General features: G+C 39.9%; 1 non-coding gene across 1 annotated transcript; it reads right to left on the bottom strand.

Moving 5' to 3' along the window:
* Positions 1-15,610: 15,610 nt before the first annotated feature.
* On the bottom strand, positions 15,611-15,715 carry LOC132601003 (small nucleolar RNA R71). Its single transcript, XR_009567455.1, has one exon. It is a non-coding gene; the product is annotated as a small nucleolar RNA R71 (small nucleolar RNA).
* Between the last annotated feature and the right edge of the window lie 649 nt (positions 15,716-16,364).

The raw sequence follows: 16,364 nt of genomic DNA, 5'->3' as shown, positions 1-16,364 counted from the left end.
TCAGGAGGCCGTCGACACACAGGTTTGACTTTTACAAAAAAGTAAAATAATTTATTAATAATTTATTAATTATTTGTTCATGCTGTCAAGCGCTTCGAGAGAATGAGAAAAACGATAACAAGTTTGTGGCGGGGGAATACAAGGTCCACAGTTACCTTAGAGCATATTCCGGCCAATTCCACCCACTTGGTAATGAAGCTTATTGGCCAAACGAGTCGTTTTCGATGGTTGCTAACAAGGATTACATCAGGAAATTGGGCATTAACTCACGGAGTCGTAGACCCAATCAAATGGATGTTAGTGAAAGAACTTACTCTCGCAAGTGCTCTACATGTAAGCAATATGGCCATGACAAGCATTCGTGTGGGCAACAAGGCCGTGGTAGTACAAACACGTCTCGAAGTAATAGAGCCTCTAGAACTTGAAGATTGTATTGTTATTATAATTTATTATTGTATTGCTTTGAATTAGTATTGTAATTAAATGGAATGAATTATTTTTTAATTAGTATAAACCTCTCGTATTGGATGAATTATTATTAAATCAAATATTTATATTTGTACATTCAAATATAATAAAACACTTAAATCAAAACCCTATAAATATGACAAGTTTCAAAACTTACTTCGGGGCACTTTAGAACCCCTAAAACGACGATCCAAACGTTTAGGTGGACTTGATGTAATGAGCCGACATTATTGTACGCAAAAAAAGATATTAAGTTTATATAAAATATTGATATTTTGGGGTTTTGAAACATGACTAATCTATGCCCAAAGTATGAAAAAAAACGTGATTTGAAAGGTAACACTAAAAAAAAAAAAAAACCAAAAGACCTCCTTCACGCCCGAAATTCGTGCGTGAAAGGCCCAAGTTGCATTTTTGCAGTTTGGTCCTTTCACGCACTAATTTAGTGCGTGAAACCTACTAATGTTTTTTTTTTTTGTGCTAGTTTGGTTCAACTTTTTTTTTTTTGTGCTACAAAAGTCGCTGATTCTGATTATAGATGTTGTCTCTAGATTTGAACACTGAATAATTAGGACTGTTTGCTTTTCAACATCTGAATGGGCATAATGTATTTATTTAAACATAATAAATATACAATTCAAATATAAAAAAAAACAAAATACTAGAAATAAATACAAATTTAACAAAATAAAAATATTATTTGATATTAAAATGAAACATTTATGTTTGCTAGTAATGATAGAGATGTTTGTACTGGTGGTGGTTTTTGTTTTTTTGGGGAGGGGGGGGGGGGGGGGGGGAGGGGGTTTGGTAGTGTTGGGTGTTGGTGGGAGGTTTGCGGGTAGTGGTGCGGTGGGTTTGGGGTAAGGTAGGTGGTTGGTGGTTGGGAGGTAGTGGGGTGGTAGGTGGGGCTGGTGGTGAGTTGGGGGGGAGGGTAGGATTTGGGAGGTAGGTGGTGGGGGTGGGTTAAAGGGTAGGGGTGGGTAGTCATGGGGTGGGTGGAGGGGGTAAGGTTGAGGTGGTTGGTGGTATCACGCCCCGAACCATGCCCAGGCGTAACACGACACTCAGTGCATAAATGTATTTGACCCAGCGAACCCATAGGCTGGCTGAATCAACATGTGATATCACAACATGCTAAAATAAGGAGATAAAACTAACATATGTTGATCTACTAAAAAGTCTGGCTGAAATATATAAAAAATGCGAAAAATATTGTTTAAGTCTAAAACATCTTAAATCAATGCCGCCAATATGGCTAACACATCAAAGTTTGCTAATATCTGACTGACTAAACTATGTCTATCAAGCCCCCAAAGAATACTGAAAAGATAACTGTCTAAAACTAGAAAGATTGAAAGCAGGATAACGCCCTGGAGGAACTGGGGCTCACCAAACAGCTGATACGAGTAGTCCTAGCTAGCTGGATCGTGAACCTGTATATCGTTGCCTGTATCACGATGTAGGCCCCCAAGCAATAAAAAGGGACATCAACACATTTGAATTGTACTGGTATGTAAAGCAACTGAAAGAAGAAGTATAAGTACTGAAACTGAAACTGAACTAAACAGGAAGGCAAGGATCTGAAGTACTCCATGTTCTGAATGAAGAATCGCCTATATAACTGTAAATATGAACTGTGGCCTAGAGCCCAAATAATGTGCACAAAAACTGTGGCCTCAGGCCCAAGCAATACGTATGCATAAACTGTGGCCTAGGGCCCAAAATTACAGATACAGGTCTTCAACATTAAACAATTTACAAGACTGAGACTGGCTATAGCTGATAGCATGATAACTGTTTCTGACTTAAGCCAATAACTGATTATACACTGACTGAGACTCATGTGATGTCAATGCACGAGTCTATAATGATTACGTACTGACTTCATGATATTCACAATGATCACCATGAACGAATTATGAAATGCCATTTTGAAACTATTACCCTAGAAGATAACTATTCTACAACTATTCAAGAAACTAGGGCTAAACTGTAGTCTGAGTCAAATTACTGATAAACATGTAGAATAAGGCATAGGGAGAATCATGAACATCCCCTAATGTAGATAGTTAGTCTTACACACTTGTATATGCTCCAAAATTTGCAAGAAATGTTTGAACTTTGAGAAGAATCCCAAAAACCTAAGTCTTGAACGCTTATATGGGTTTTCTTGAAAATCCTAGGTTAAGAACAATGAATTCTTGCTTAATGTTCATAAATATATGTTAGAGTCCACTTGGAATAGGCTAGGATTGCTTACCTTAGTGTTCTTCGTGACGGAGAATGAGAGCAGGTCATTCTAGTGTTCAGGAATTTGAAAATAATAAAATAAGGCTGAGTCCGCGTATTTATACTGTTCACTGAAGCGGATGAAGTACGAACGCCAAGTACGTCCTGGGCCGCACCTTGGGGCTCGTACCTGGAATGTTAAATTCTAGTGAGTAACAAATTTTCCTGGTGAAGTGTAGGCAGCAGGTACGTCCCGTCCTTCCAAATACGTCCCGCACTTGGATCCTGTACTTGAAGTACGACCCGCACTTAACCTGCAAATTCCAATTTTCCAGCTCCAACCCTTCTGTCTAATTTTCTAAGTCTAGAATCAAGGCCAAAGTTTAAGTTAAGGGTTTGAGGTGTTACAATATCTCTCCCTTGGGATCATTCGTCCTCGAATGATGGATTCTGGTAAAGAGTGACTGCTAATACATGTGTACACCAACTGACATGAACACATGAAAGCTGAACCGAAAGGGATACTAAACCGATTAGCTTGCTGAAATGGGTAGCTACTGTACTGACTGAATGAACGCTGGGCTGAGTGACTACTAAACTGACTGAATACTGGAAAGACATGGAGACTATAAAGTAAACATTCTGAAAGGGAAGGTAAATTACCTTCTACATTTTCTGCTGACTTTTCAAAGAGATGGGGATATATGGACTTCATGTCTTCTTCGGCTTCCCACGTAGCCTCCTCAACTTTCTGACTCCTCCAAAGGACTTTCACTGAAGCAACTTCTTTCGTTCTCAACTTGCGGACCTGACGATCAAGGATTTTCACTGGGACTTCTTCGTAAGTTGGACTATTATTGACTGTTATGCTATCAGTTGGGACAACCAACGAGGGGTCTCGTACACACTCCCTCAACATGGACACATGTAATACTGGATGCACAACAACCAAGTCTTGTGGCAACTCAAGCTCATAAGACACTTGACCAACCTTTGGTAGGATTCTATATGGTCCAATATAGCAGGGACTAAGCTTCCCCTTCTTACCAAATCTCATGACACCCTTCATAGGCGAAACTTTAAGAAATACCCAGTCATTAACTTGAAACTCTAAATCCTTTCGTCTCACATCTGTGTAAGACTTCTGGTGACTCTAAGCCGTTTTCAACCGCTCTTGAATTAACTTGACTTTCTCCAGAGCGTGATAGACCAAGTCTGGTCCTAACAACTCTTCTTCACCAACCTCAAACCAACCAATTGGTGATCTACATCTGCTCCCATACAAAGCTTCATACAGTGCCATCCCAATACTAGCATAGTAACTGTTATTATAAGCAAACTCAATAAGAGGCAAGTGAACATCCCAATTACCTTTGAAATCAAGGACACATGCCCTCAACATGTCCTCAAGAGTCTAAATGGTGCGCTCTGCTTGGCCATCTGCCTGAGGATGAAAAGCTGTGCTAAGATTAACTTTTGTACCCAATCCTTTATGAAAGGATCTCCAAATTTGCTGTGAAATGGGTCACATGATCTGAGATAATGGACACTGAAGTCCCATAAAGTCTGACAAATTCACGAATATACAACCTGGCATAGTCCTCCGCTGAATTTGTTGTCTTAACTGGCTAGAAGTGCGCTGACTTCGTAAGTCTATCCACAATCATGCAAATCGAATCATTCCTCCTAGCTAAACGAGGTAGACCTGTGATGAAATCCATATTTATCGTCTCCCATTTCCAAACAGTAATATCAATATTCTGAGCCAAACCACTAGGCCTCTGGTGTTCGGCTTTCACTTGCTAACAATTCAGACACTTAGCCACAAAATCTGCTACATTATTTTTCATATCGTTCCACCAATAAATCTCTTTAAGATCATGATATATTTTCATGGAACCTGGATGAATGGAATACCTGGCATAGTGAGCTTCTGACATAATTCTCTCTCTGAGCCCATCTATATCTAGAACACATAATCTGCCTCAATATCTCATGGTACCGTCATCTCTCCCTTGTTCAAAAGTCGTTGTCTTATGCTTGTGAATCCTCTATTTCAGCTGCAACAAGTAGGGATCCTTATACTGCTTCTCTTTAACTTCAACGACTAAGGAGGAAAGAGCTCTATTCTAAACAACCACACCGCTGTCCTCTGAGTCTAAAAGTCGAACTCCAAGACTGGACAAACGGTGAACTTCCTTGGTCATAACTCTTTTATCTGTATCAATGTAAGATAAACTTCCCATGGAACGCCAACTAAGAGCATCGGCTACAACATTCGCTTTCCCTGGATGATAGAGAATATCCACATCATAGTCCTTAAGCAATTCGATCCATCTTCTCTGCCTAAGATTCAACTCTGTTTGCTTGAAAATATGCTGTAAGCTTTTATGATCGGTGAAAATATCCATATGTACTCCATATAAGTAGTGATGTCTGATGTGCCGTGAATTTCGGCACATTTTATGTCTTTTGCACCAGAAGTGTTGCTTGTTTTTAAGTGTTTTTACATCGTTTCTTATGTTATTTTGGTGTTTTGTAGGGTTGGTTGACTGAGGAACGGAAATGATAAGAAATGCGAAAAAATGGACAACTTGGAGCAAAAGGACGGTTTGTAACTCAAGTTACGGACCGTAACGTGATCCGTACCTAGAGAGAAAGATCCAGATAAGAAGCCTAAGTAGTGTCACATGTTACACCCAGAAGGACGGTCCGTAACGCAAGTTACGGGGCGTAACACATTCGCCACTGAACACTGAAGCCATGATCCACTGGAAGATACGGACCGTAACCTGTGTTACGGTCCGTCGCAAGAAGCCTTAACGGTTGACCTGTATCAAGCTGATAAACGACGGAACCGAAGGACGGACCGTAACCTGTGTTACGGTCCTTAACGATGCCGCGAAAGGGTGTTTTTGTCCAAAACTTTGGCGCGATTTTTGGCCCTATAAATACTTAAAGTTAGGTATTTAACATTCATTCTGATCTTTTGGGAGCATTAACTTTAAGCCTTGGATATTTGTGAAGTGGTTAGAGCATTTAAAGCACCAACTTCACCCTTATTCCATATTGTATTAGCATTGTAAGTACATTATGTTAACTTTTAAGCTTTCTTTGTTAACCAAAATGATGAGTAGCTAATTTTAATTCTAAGGTTGTGGACCCCGTGATGGGTATTATGTGAATGAGTTTCTACTATTGATATATGCATAATGGTTGTTGGTATTTATTCTATCTTTGTGCGTTAGCGTTGGGTAATGATTGCAAGCATTATCCTAAGCCCTTGTGCTACCTTTTCTTGGGAAAGAGAGTTAGTATTGGTAAGATTGAATAACAATGACTCGGGGCGTTAACCCTCATTTAATAGACTAACTTAGAGATAAGAACAAGTCTAATTGGCATTATTGGTCGCTCTTCGAGTTCAGCTCTTTTACATTTGGAAAAATCATAAAGAGGAAATACGGCCTAACTGTTGGGAAACATTAGGAAGTGTCAAATGCATATTCTTAGAACAACCATTGGAAGTATATCACATTGAAACCTGAAGCATAATATCTAATCAGAGTGGGGAACACAACCTTAGTCTCTCTCTCGCATTAAGTACAATTCAAGTCGAAGTATTCAATTACATTACACAACAAATATTTCAAACTATTCAGAATAGGATTAAAGCCTTTAAAGACTAGTATCGCATACAATTAGTACCCTTTTCTCTCCATATTCCCTGTGGAATTCGACCCAACCTTGTTTTGATTATTATATTTGACAACGATCACTTTACGCCACTCATAGGTGTAATTTGAGCGTATCAATGTCATATCTTATGTGCAAAAACCACAATTGTCAATTCTAAATCATGAGTCGGATAATTCTTTTCATGAGCCTTAAGCTGTCTAGATGCATAAGCTACAACTTTACCATGCTGCATTAGAACACATCCGAGACCAATTCCTGAAGCATCACAATATACCATGAACCCTTCGGTTCCTTCTGGTAGTGTCAAAACTAGAGCAGAAGTCAGTCTCTTCTTCAACTCTGGTCACATGCATCTGACCATTGAAATTTGACATTCTTCTGAGTCAACCTAGTCAACGGAGCTGAGATGGAGGAAAATTCCTCAACAAAACGCCTGTAATAACTTGCTAGATCCAAGAAACTTCTGATATCTGATGCTGAGGTGGGCATGGGCCAGTTCTTAACAACGTCAATTTTTTAAAAATCAGTTTAACACCTTCGCCTGAATCACATGGCCTAAGAATGCCACTGACTTGAGACAAAACTCACACTTTGAGAATTTTGCATAAATTTTGCGATCCTTAAGTGTCTGCAATACTATTATGAGATGTTCTGCATGATTAGCCTCACTACGGGAATACACCAATAAATACAATGACGAATAAATCGAGATGCGGCTTGAAGACCCTGTTCATAAGTTCCATGAAAGCTGCTGGTGCATTCGTCAATCCAAACGACATGACAAGAAATTCAAAATGATCATAGCGGGTTCTGAAAGTGGTCTTAGGAATATCAACTTCCTTAACCTTTAGCTAGTGGTAGCATGATCTAAGGTCAATCTTGGAATAATACTAAGCATTTTGAAGTTGATCGAATAATTCATCGATTCTGGGAAGAGGGTACTTGTTCTTAATGGTGACCTTGTTTAACTGGAGGTAGTCTATACACATACATAAGGATTCATCTTTCTTTCGGATAAACAAGACCGGTGCGCCCCAAAGTGATACACTTGGCCTTATAAATCCCTTGTCAAGGAGATCTTTCAACTCTTTTAACTCTACTGAGGCCATGCTACACAGCAGGATAGATATTGGCTTAGTGTCGGTAAGTAGGTCAATCCCAAAGTCAATTTTCCTATCGGGAGGAACTCCGGTTAGATCATTTGGAAAGACTTTTGTAAACTCACTGACATCTAGTACTGACTGGAGAGTCGGAGTCTGGGCATCTGCGTCCCTGACTCGAACTAAGTGGTAAATACACCCGTTGGAAATCATCTTTCTGGCTCTAAGATAGGAAATAAATCTACTCCTAGGTACTGCTGAATTACCCTTCCATTCTATAAGTTCATCGGGAAAATCAAAGGTTACTGTTTTGGTTCTACAACGCACTGAGGCATAACAAGACTCCAACCAATCTATACCCATGATTACATCAAAGTCTACCATATCTAATTCTATTAAGTCTGCTATGGTACTGCGATGGTAGATTAACACTGGATAGCCCTTATAGATGGGTCTAACTATGACTGATTCCCCAACTGGTGTGGATACTTCAAAGGGTTCATGCAACTTTTCGTTCTATCCCAAATTTCTTAGCAATATAAGGGGTTACATAAGGTAGAGTGGATCCTGGGTCCGTAAGAGCAAAAATATCGAAAGTGAAGACTGTTAGCATACTTGTGAAAACATCGTCATGAGTCTCTGTATCCTGACGTCTTGAAAGTGCATACAAACAGTTCTGACCACCGCCCGTATTTCCAGACTTTGCTGCCCCACGCCCCTGCTGAGCTTGGGAATTGTTACACCTCCCGTTTTATTGCAAGGGGATTTTGGCTTATTGGTGGTATACACCTTCGGTACTGTAGTCCGCACCAGAGCTTTGGTCATGAGATATTTTACCTTGTATGTGTATAGGGGTATAAGTATATATTCTTGACATTACGAAGGAATTAGAAATGAAACGAATCGAATCGGAGCAAAACGAAGCAGTTCAGGAAACTGCTGAAACCAGTCAACGTCGACGGTCCAAGGGACGAACCGTCGACACATCGACGAGGTTCTGCAATCAAACATCTCAGGCGGAGAATCGACAGCGCATGTCGATGGACCGTCAACACGTCGCTGGACCGTCGACCCGCGGATCTGGAAGTTTCCAACCCTGGTTATAAATATATGCTCCCACGTTTTAATTCATTATTTCTCCCCAAAACAGACTCTATATCTCTCTAAAACCCTCTCTCTATTTCTACAACAATCTATACCAAGAAATCAAGATCAAAAGCTAAGATTTAAGAGACTCATATACTAGGAAGCCTATTAGATTTTGTGAAGAGTAAGAATTTCTTTGGCATGCAAGTGGAGGATTTCATTCTAATGGAGTAGAGGGACTCAAAATTTTTTTCCTAAGTGATTAAGGTGAGTTTTATGTTTTATATCATTGAGAGTATTGAGGGGTTAAAAGACTTGGATTATGGAAAAGGGGAAATTATGGAGTGCAAATATGAAAATAATGATATTCTTGAATCATGACTTGACTTGAATCATAGTTCTTGATACGTAATGAGTATAATCTTGCTATAAATAGTATTAAAGATGTTGTCGAGGCATTATATGAGAACGGATTCAGTATGGTGCTATAGTTAGGGTTATAAAGGAGTTCGATAGGGCATGTTGAACATTTAATAATGTCTAGCTTGATGAAGTTGGTGATTAAGATTTTGTTGGTGTTGTTGTTGATATTGAGAGTTATTTATTATGTGGGGGAAGTTATCGAAATAAAGGGAGATGTTACCCAATTTTCGTTAGCTTTAGTTCAAGCATAATTATGTTATCGATTATCTAATTTTAGTATGAATTCCCTTGAAGGTAGAATCGCAAGTTAGAGTGGCACGCAATTAGACGATAGAGTTGAAGAGATACAAGGTATGTAAGGCTAGTCCCTTCTTTTTCTAAGGCATGACTCCTACGACATGACTTCTTTTATTGTTCCATGACCTTCTTACATTCCAGAAAAATATGAGTCGACGTTTATAAAGAGCTTCCCATGGGATAAAGATAAGAGATATGTCACGAATATGATAACGACAATGATGAGTCTAAGCCTAGAGATCCAAAAGCTTATAATATGATATTTCCATGAAGCTAATGATCCGTACGCGATTCTTTGATGTTATTAATTGTTGCTAGACCCACCTTATGATGCTAGTTCCTTCAAGGTGAGGTATGATGATTATGATTACTCCATAATGGAATCGGGGGTTCGCGACCTTACGTCACCCCGATATAGTTATAGATTATCTTTGAGTTCTAATGCATGCTTTGCGATAAGTATATGATGATGAGATTACACCGTGCCTAGATGGCCGAACATGTCACCGCTAAGGCGGGCTGCACACGATTACACCGTGCCTAGATGGCCAGACATGCACCGCGAAGATGGGCTGCATATGATTACACCGTGCCTAGAGGGCCGGACATGACACCACTAGTGGGAGACGAGTGATAGTTACCCGGACGCGGGTTAACAATGATGATATATGTGATATGCATACATGTGTTTTCCTTAAAAGGTTAAGCAGGTTCTATCTTCAGCTCATGTTTCATTGTTTATTTGTTATGCTATTATTATTCATGCCTTACATACTTAGTACAATGTTCGTACTGACGTCCTTTCTTTTTATGGACGCTGTGTTCATATCCACAGTTAGACAGGGAGACGGTGCGGAGCCGTAGGAGCTTATCAGCAGAACTACAGGAGCACTCCATTATTCCGGAGGTACTGCTTATGATCATATTCTTTTGTGTATATAGTTAGGGCATGACGGGGTCCTGTCCCGTCCTTATGTCTAGTACCCTAGTAGAGGCTCGTAGATACGTACGTGTGGGTAGTCGATGTCCTATGATGAGCACATTATACTCTTGTATATCATTTTTTGCAGCCGCGAGGGCTTATGTATATAGACTTGTATTGCTTTGGAGATTATATATGTTCAGGTTGAGCAGGATAATTAGCATAATGTGAGGTGCTCGGTGGTCAGCTCCGAGTACCCGTCATGGCCCTCTAGTCGGGTCGTGACAGAAATTTCGAAGAGCTGCTGAATTAGTGGACTGAGTTACATTACCGTTACCTCCGGTATTCTGTCTTGCTAGCGGACAATCCCGTAGAAAGTGACCTAACTGACCACACCCAAAACAACCATCCATGCCCGAACGACATACTCCTGAGTGCTTTTTACCACAAGTGTTGCAAGTAGGGTGTTCGAAACTACCGTCGGTCACGCTGGCCTGTGATTGTGGGCCTGTTGTTCCAAAGTTTGACCCTTCTGATTAAACTTAGACCTCTGAAATGGAGCACTAGCTGTAGAGGGAGCAGGTCCTGATGACCTATTCTTAAAGATTTGATAATTTCCACCTCCTTGAGATTCTCCCTGATTGAAATTACCCGTAGACTTGGCTCTTTTGTTGAATTCTCTATCTTTTGCTTCTGTAGGGCTTCTTCTTCCTTTAGCCTAGTCTCATTACCTTGCACAAATGCCAATATCTTGGAAATAGTCATCTTGTCATTCTGAGAGGCTATATTGGCATCCCTATGCGATTCGGGTTTAAGCCCAAGTGCAAACCTTCTAACCATGGCCCTCATATCAGGAACCATGTGAGGAGCATGTCTGGAAAATGACACGAACTTGAGATAATAGTCCCGAACAGTCATGTCATTCTGCCTTAGATTCTCAAACTCAGTAGCCTTGGCTTACTTGACCTCAATTGGCATGAAGTGGTCAATAAAAGCGACTGCAAATTCATCCTATGTAGCAGGAAGTGCATCCTCCTCTCGGGACCGTTCCCATGTCTCATACCAAATATGGGCCACATCTTGCAGCTGGAAAGCTCCAAATTTCGCTGCCTCTGTATCAGTAGCATGCATCACACGAAATACTTTCTGGAGTCCATCAATGAAATTTTGCGGGTCCTCATCCTTTTTTGACACTGTCAATACTGGTGGCTTCATCCACAGAAACTCCTGAGTCCTAAAAATCTTCGACCCATTACTAGCACTTGAGGTAGGGGCCATTTCTTGTCGCTTGACCTGGTTTGCCAAAATTTGAGTGAGCAGCTGAATAGCTCCCCTAACATCAGCATACGAAGCATTGGGAGGTGTAGCTGTAGCATTAGCTGGGGCGGCTGCTTGAGCCTGAGTGTTCTCTTCTGTAGCTGCATCAACGGTAGCCCTCTGGCTAGTTGTTGTATTCCTCTTGTTGTACTTTCTTTTCAGAGCCATTTTTGAAATACGTAATTCGTACGAGTTAGAACAATTACTAAAAGTACTGCTCTAAATGCACGAACTAGAGTATGAAAGAAGTGAAACAAATCCTAAATGTCTTGGTGGTCAACTGTTTATATGTGTGGGTTCCTCACACATATAAAGGCGACCCCATTAGACACGGCTTCATAGATTCCCTAATACACTTGAACCTAGTGCTCTGATACCAGTCTTTGTCACGCCCCGAATCATGACCTAGGCGTAATACGACACTCAATGCCTAACTGCATGTGACCAAGCGAACCCATAGGCTGGTTGAATCAACATGTCATATCACAACATGCTAAAATAAGGAGATAAAAATAACACATGCTGATCTACTAAAAAGTCTGGCTAAAATATCTAAAAAATATGAAAAATACTGTTTAAGTCTAAAACATCTGAAATCAATGCCGCCAATATGGCTAACACATCAAAGTTTGCTAATATCTGACTGACTAGACTATGTCTATCAAGCCCCCAAAGAATACTGAAAAGATAACTGTGTAAAACTGGAAAGACTGAAAGCAGGATAACGCCCCGGAGGAACTGGGCTCACCAAGCAACTTATACGAGGAGTCCTTGCTAGCTGATCATCAACCTGTATATTGTTGCCTACATCCCAAACAATAAAAAAGGATATCAACACATTTGAATTGTATTGGTAGGTAAAACAACTAAAAGAAGAAATATAAGTACTGAAACTGAAACTGAATTAAACAGGAAGGCAAGGATCTAAAGTATTCCCTGTTCTGAATGAAGAATCGCCTATATAACTATAAATATAAACTGTGACCTAGGGCCCAAATAATGTGCACAAAAACTATGTCCTCAGGCTCAAGAAATACATATGCATAAATTGTGGCCTAGGGCCTAAAAATACTGATACAGGTGTTCAACATTAAACAATTTATAAGACTGAGACTGGCTATAGCTAATAGCATGATAACTGTTTCTGATTATGGAACTTAAGCCAATAACTGATTATACATTGACTGAGACTCATGTGATGTCAATGCACGAGTCTATAATGATTACGTATCGAGTTCATGATATTCAAAATGATCACCATGAAGGAATTATGAAACTATAACCCTGGAAGATAATTGCTCTACAACTATTTAAGAAACTAGAGCTAAACTGTAGTCTGAGTCAAATTACTGATAAGCATGTAGAATAAGGCATATGGAGAATCATGAACATTCCCTAACGTAGATAGTTAACCTCACACACTTGTATATGCTCCAAAATTTGCAAGAAAGGTTTGAACTTTAAGAAGAATCCCCAAAGCCTAAGTAAACCCTTATATGGGTTTTTTTGAAAATCCTAGGTTAAGAACAATGAATTCTTGCTTAATGTTCATAAATATATGTTAGAGTCCACTTGGAATAGGCTAGGATTGCTTACCTTAGTGTTCTTGGTGATAGAGAATGAGAGCTGGTCGTTCTAGGTTCAGGAATTTGAAAATAATAAAATAAAGCTGAGTCTGCCTATTTATACTGTTCACTGAAGCGGACGAAGTACGGGCACCAAATACATCTCATACTTTAAAGTATGGGCCGCACCTTGTGGCCCATACCTGGAATGTCAAATTCCAGTGAGTAGCAAATTTCCCTGGTGAAGTGCGGGCACGAGGTACTGTCACGCCCCAAAACCCACCCTAGACGTAACCGGCATCCGTCGTCATGAACAACATTGGAAGAACCTAAAAGATGCAATAACAACACTTGAACCAGCCAGGTTCAATATTCACCTCTAACAATTTATAAAATAAATACAATCAAGTCATGATATATGAATTAAATCAACGGAAGTCTTTCATATTATGAAACTTAATCAAAACATGACGAAAAAACCCAAGAGTTAAACAAAACTCAACAACTACCCCCAAGAATGTATACTATGGAGCTTCTGATGTGCCGTGAATTTAGGCACATTTTATGTCTTTTTCACTACAAGTGTTGCTTATTTTTAAGCGTTTTTACATTGTTTCTTACGTTATTTTGGTGTCTTGTAGGGTTAGTTGACTAAGGAACGGAAATGATAAGAAATGCTGAAAAACGGACAACTTGGAGCAAAAGGACGGTCCGTAACTCGATTTACGGACCGTAACGTAATCCGTATCCAGAGAGGAAGATCCAGATACGTGCCGCTAAAAAGGACGGTCCGTAACGTGTACCGTAATCTGAAGGAAATTTCCAGTAAAAAGCCTAAGTAGTGTCACATGTTCGCCCAGAAGGACGGTCCGTAACGCAGGATACGGGGCGTAACGTCATGGCGTAACGCATTGGCCACTGAACATTGAAGCCATGATCCGTTGGAAGATATGGACCGTAACCTGTGTTACAGTCCGTCACAAAAAGCCGTAACGGTAGACCCGTAACCTGTGTTACGGTCCGTAACGATGCCGCGAAGGGTGTTTTTGTCTAGAACTTTGGCGTGATTTTTGGCCCTATAAATACTTAAAGTTAGGTTTTTAACAAGAATTCTGATCTTTTTGGGAGCATTAACTTTAAGCCTTGGATGTTTGTGAAGTGGTTGGAGCATTTAAAGCACCAACTTCACCCTCATTCCACATTGTATTAGCATTGTAAGTACATTATGTTAACTTTTAAGCTTTCTTTGTTAACCAAAATGATGAGTAGATAATTTTAATTCTAAGGTTGTGGACCCCATGATGGGTATTATGTGAATGAGTTTCTACTATTGATATATGCATAATGGTTGTTGGTATTTATTCTATCTTTGTGCGTTAGTGTTGGGTAATGATTGCAAGCATTAGACTAAGCCATTATACTAACTTTTCTTAGGAAAGAGAGTTAGTATTGGTAAGATTGAATAACAATGACTCGGGGCGTTAACCCTCGTTTAATAGACTAACTTAGGGACAAGAACAAGTCTAATTGGCATTATTGGTCGCTCTTCGAGTTCAACTCTTTCACATTTGGAAAAATCATAAAGAGGAAATACGGCCTAACTGTTGGGAAACATTATCCTTAAGAGATCAAGTGCATACTCTTAGAACAACCATTATAAGTATATCACATTGAAACCTGAAGCATAATATCTAATCAAAGTGGGGAACACAACCTTAGTCTCTCTCTCACATTAAGTACAATTCAAGTCAAAGTATTTAATTACATTATACAACAAATATTTCAAACTATTCGGAATAGGATTAAAGCCTTTAATGACTTGTATCGCATATAATTAGTACCCTTTTCTTTTCGTATTCCCTGTGGGATTCGACCCTAACCTTGTTTGGGTTATTATATTTGACAATGACCGCTTTACGCCACTCATAGGTGTAATTTGAGCGTATCAAATTTTGGCATTGTTGCCGAGGAATACGGTTTTGAAATTACTGATTGTTGTGTACTTTTCTTTAAAACCTTTTCTATTCCATCACACCTTGTTTGCTGTTTTGGTGAACCAGGTGAACATGGCAGGAAGACATAATCGAAATCAAGGAAACAAAGGTGGGCTCCAAGTGAACCTACCTGCACAAGAAGACGAGGAAGATGAGAATATATTTGCGAAATTCATCATGATTATGCTTCTGCTGTGGTCCCTCCTAGGACTGGAAATGCTACTTTCAAAATTGATAGTTCTATATATCAGCTGCTTAAACTTGAAGGTTATTTTCGAAATTCTTCGGAGGACTGTCCACTCCGACATTTGAAGAACTTCCTGTACATATGTGCTCAACAATCTCAAGGTGTTGTTTCTGCTGATGCACTTCGGTTACGAGTCTTCAAATATTCCTTGGCTGACCAAGCAAGGGAATGGTATGAAAAGCTTCCCAACAATTCTATTCATACATGGAGCGAGCTAGCCAATACATTTATGAAGAAGTGGTTCCCACCGAGCAAAACGGCTGAACCTCGAGATAAGATCTTTGAGTTCAAACAGCTCCCGGGGGAACAATTATATTCGGCATGGGAGCGGTTCAGTAATATCTAGCTCAATCTCCAACTCACGGGTTTCCGGATGCTATTCTCACCGAGAAATTCTACAAGGGCTTTGATTTAATGAATCAGATTTCTGTCAATACTGCCGCGGGAGGATGCTTCATGGACAAGTCATTTATCAACATCACCCGTTTGCTTGATAAACTCACCAGCCACAATCAAGTTTGGCATTCAACTGATAGTGAGAGTCTCTCTTATGGTAGTCCATCACTAGTTGTTGTTGCAAAAGAAAACCATGAGAGAGATCATTCCTTTGCTCAATTGCAAACCATGGTGGATCTATTATCAAATAAGTTGACAGAAAAGGATGCACAAGGGGTACATGTTATTGAGGAGTTACGACCTCATCCACAGGGGATGTATCAAGTCCCTGAGGGGATGTACCAAGATGGGCTAAAACATTATGAAGATGCTAATTATGTCAACAACTCGCAAGGGGGTTATCAAAGGCAAAATTATCAAGGTCCGGGCCATCACTCATGGCAAAAGCCTCAACACCAATTGCAAGGGAACAATTATAGCAGAAATGATCAGGGAAATCCAAATCAAGGGAATTACAATAACAACAATTATGGCAACAAGAGCTCTAACCCCTACATTCCACCAAGGGGGCAAGCATCAAGTTTCCAACAGTGGAGAGACAATTCCGCTAGCAACTCTGCT

The sequence above is a fragment of the Lycium barbarum genome, chromosome 6, assembly GCF_019175385.1.
Source record: "Lycium barbarum isolate Lr01 chromosome 6, ASM1917538v2, whole genome shotgun sequence".
Lineage (NCBI taxonomy): Eukaryota > Viridiplantae > Streptophyta > Magnoliopsida > Solanales > Solanaceae > Lycium > Lycium barbarum.
The sequence above is the reverse complement of the archived record's forward strand: the minus strand, read 5'-3'. Positions and strand labels throughout refer to the sequence as shown.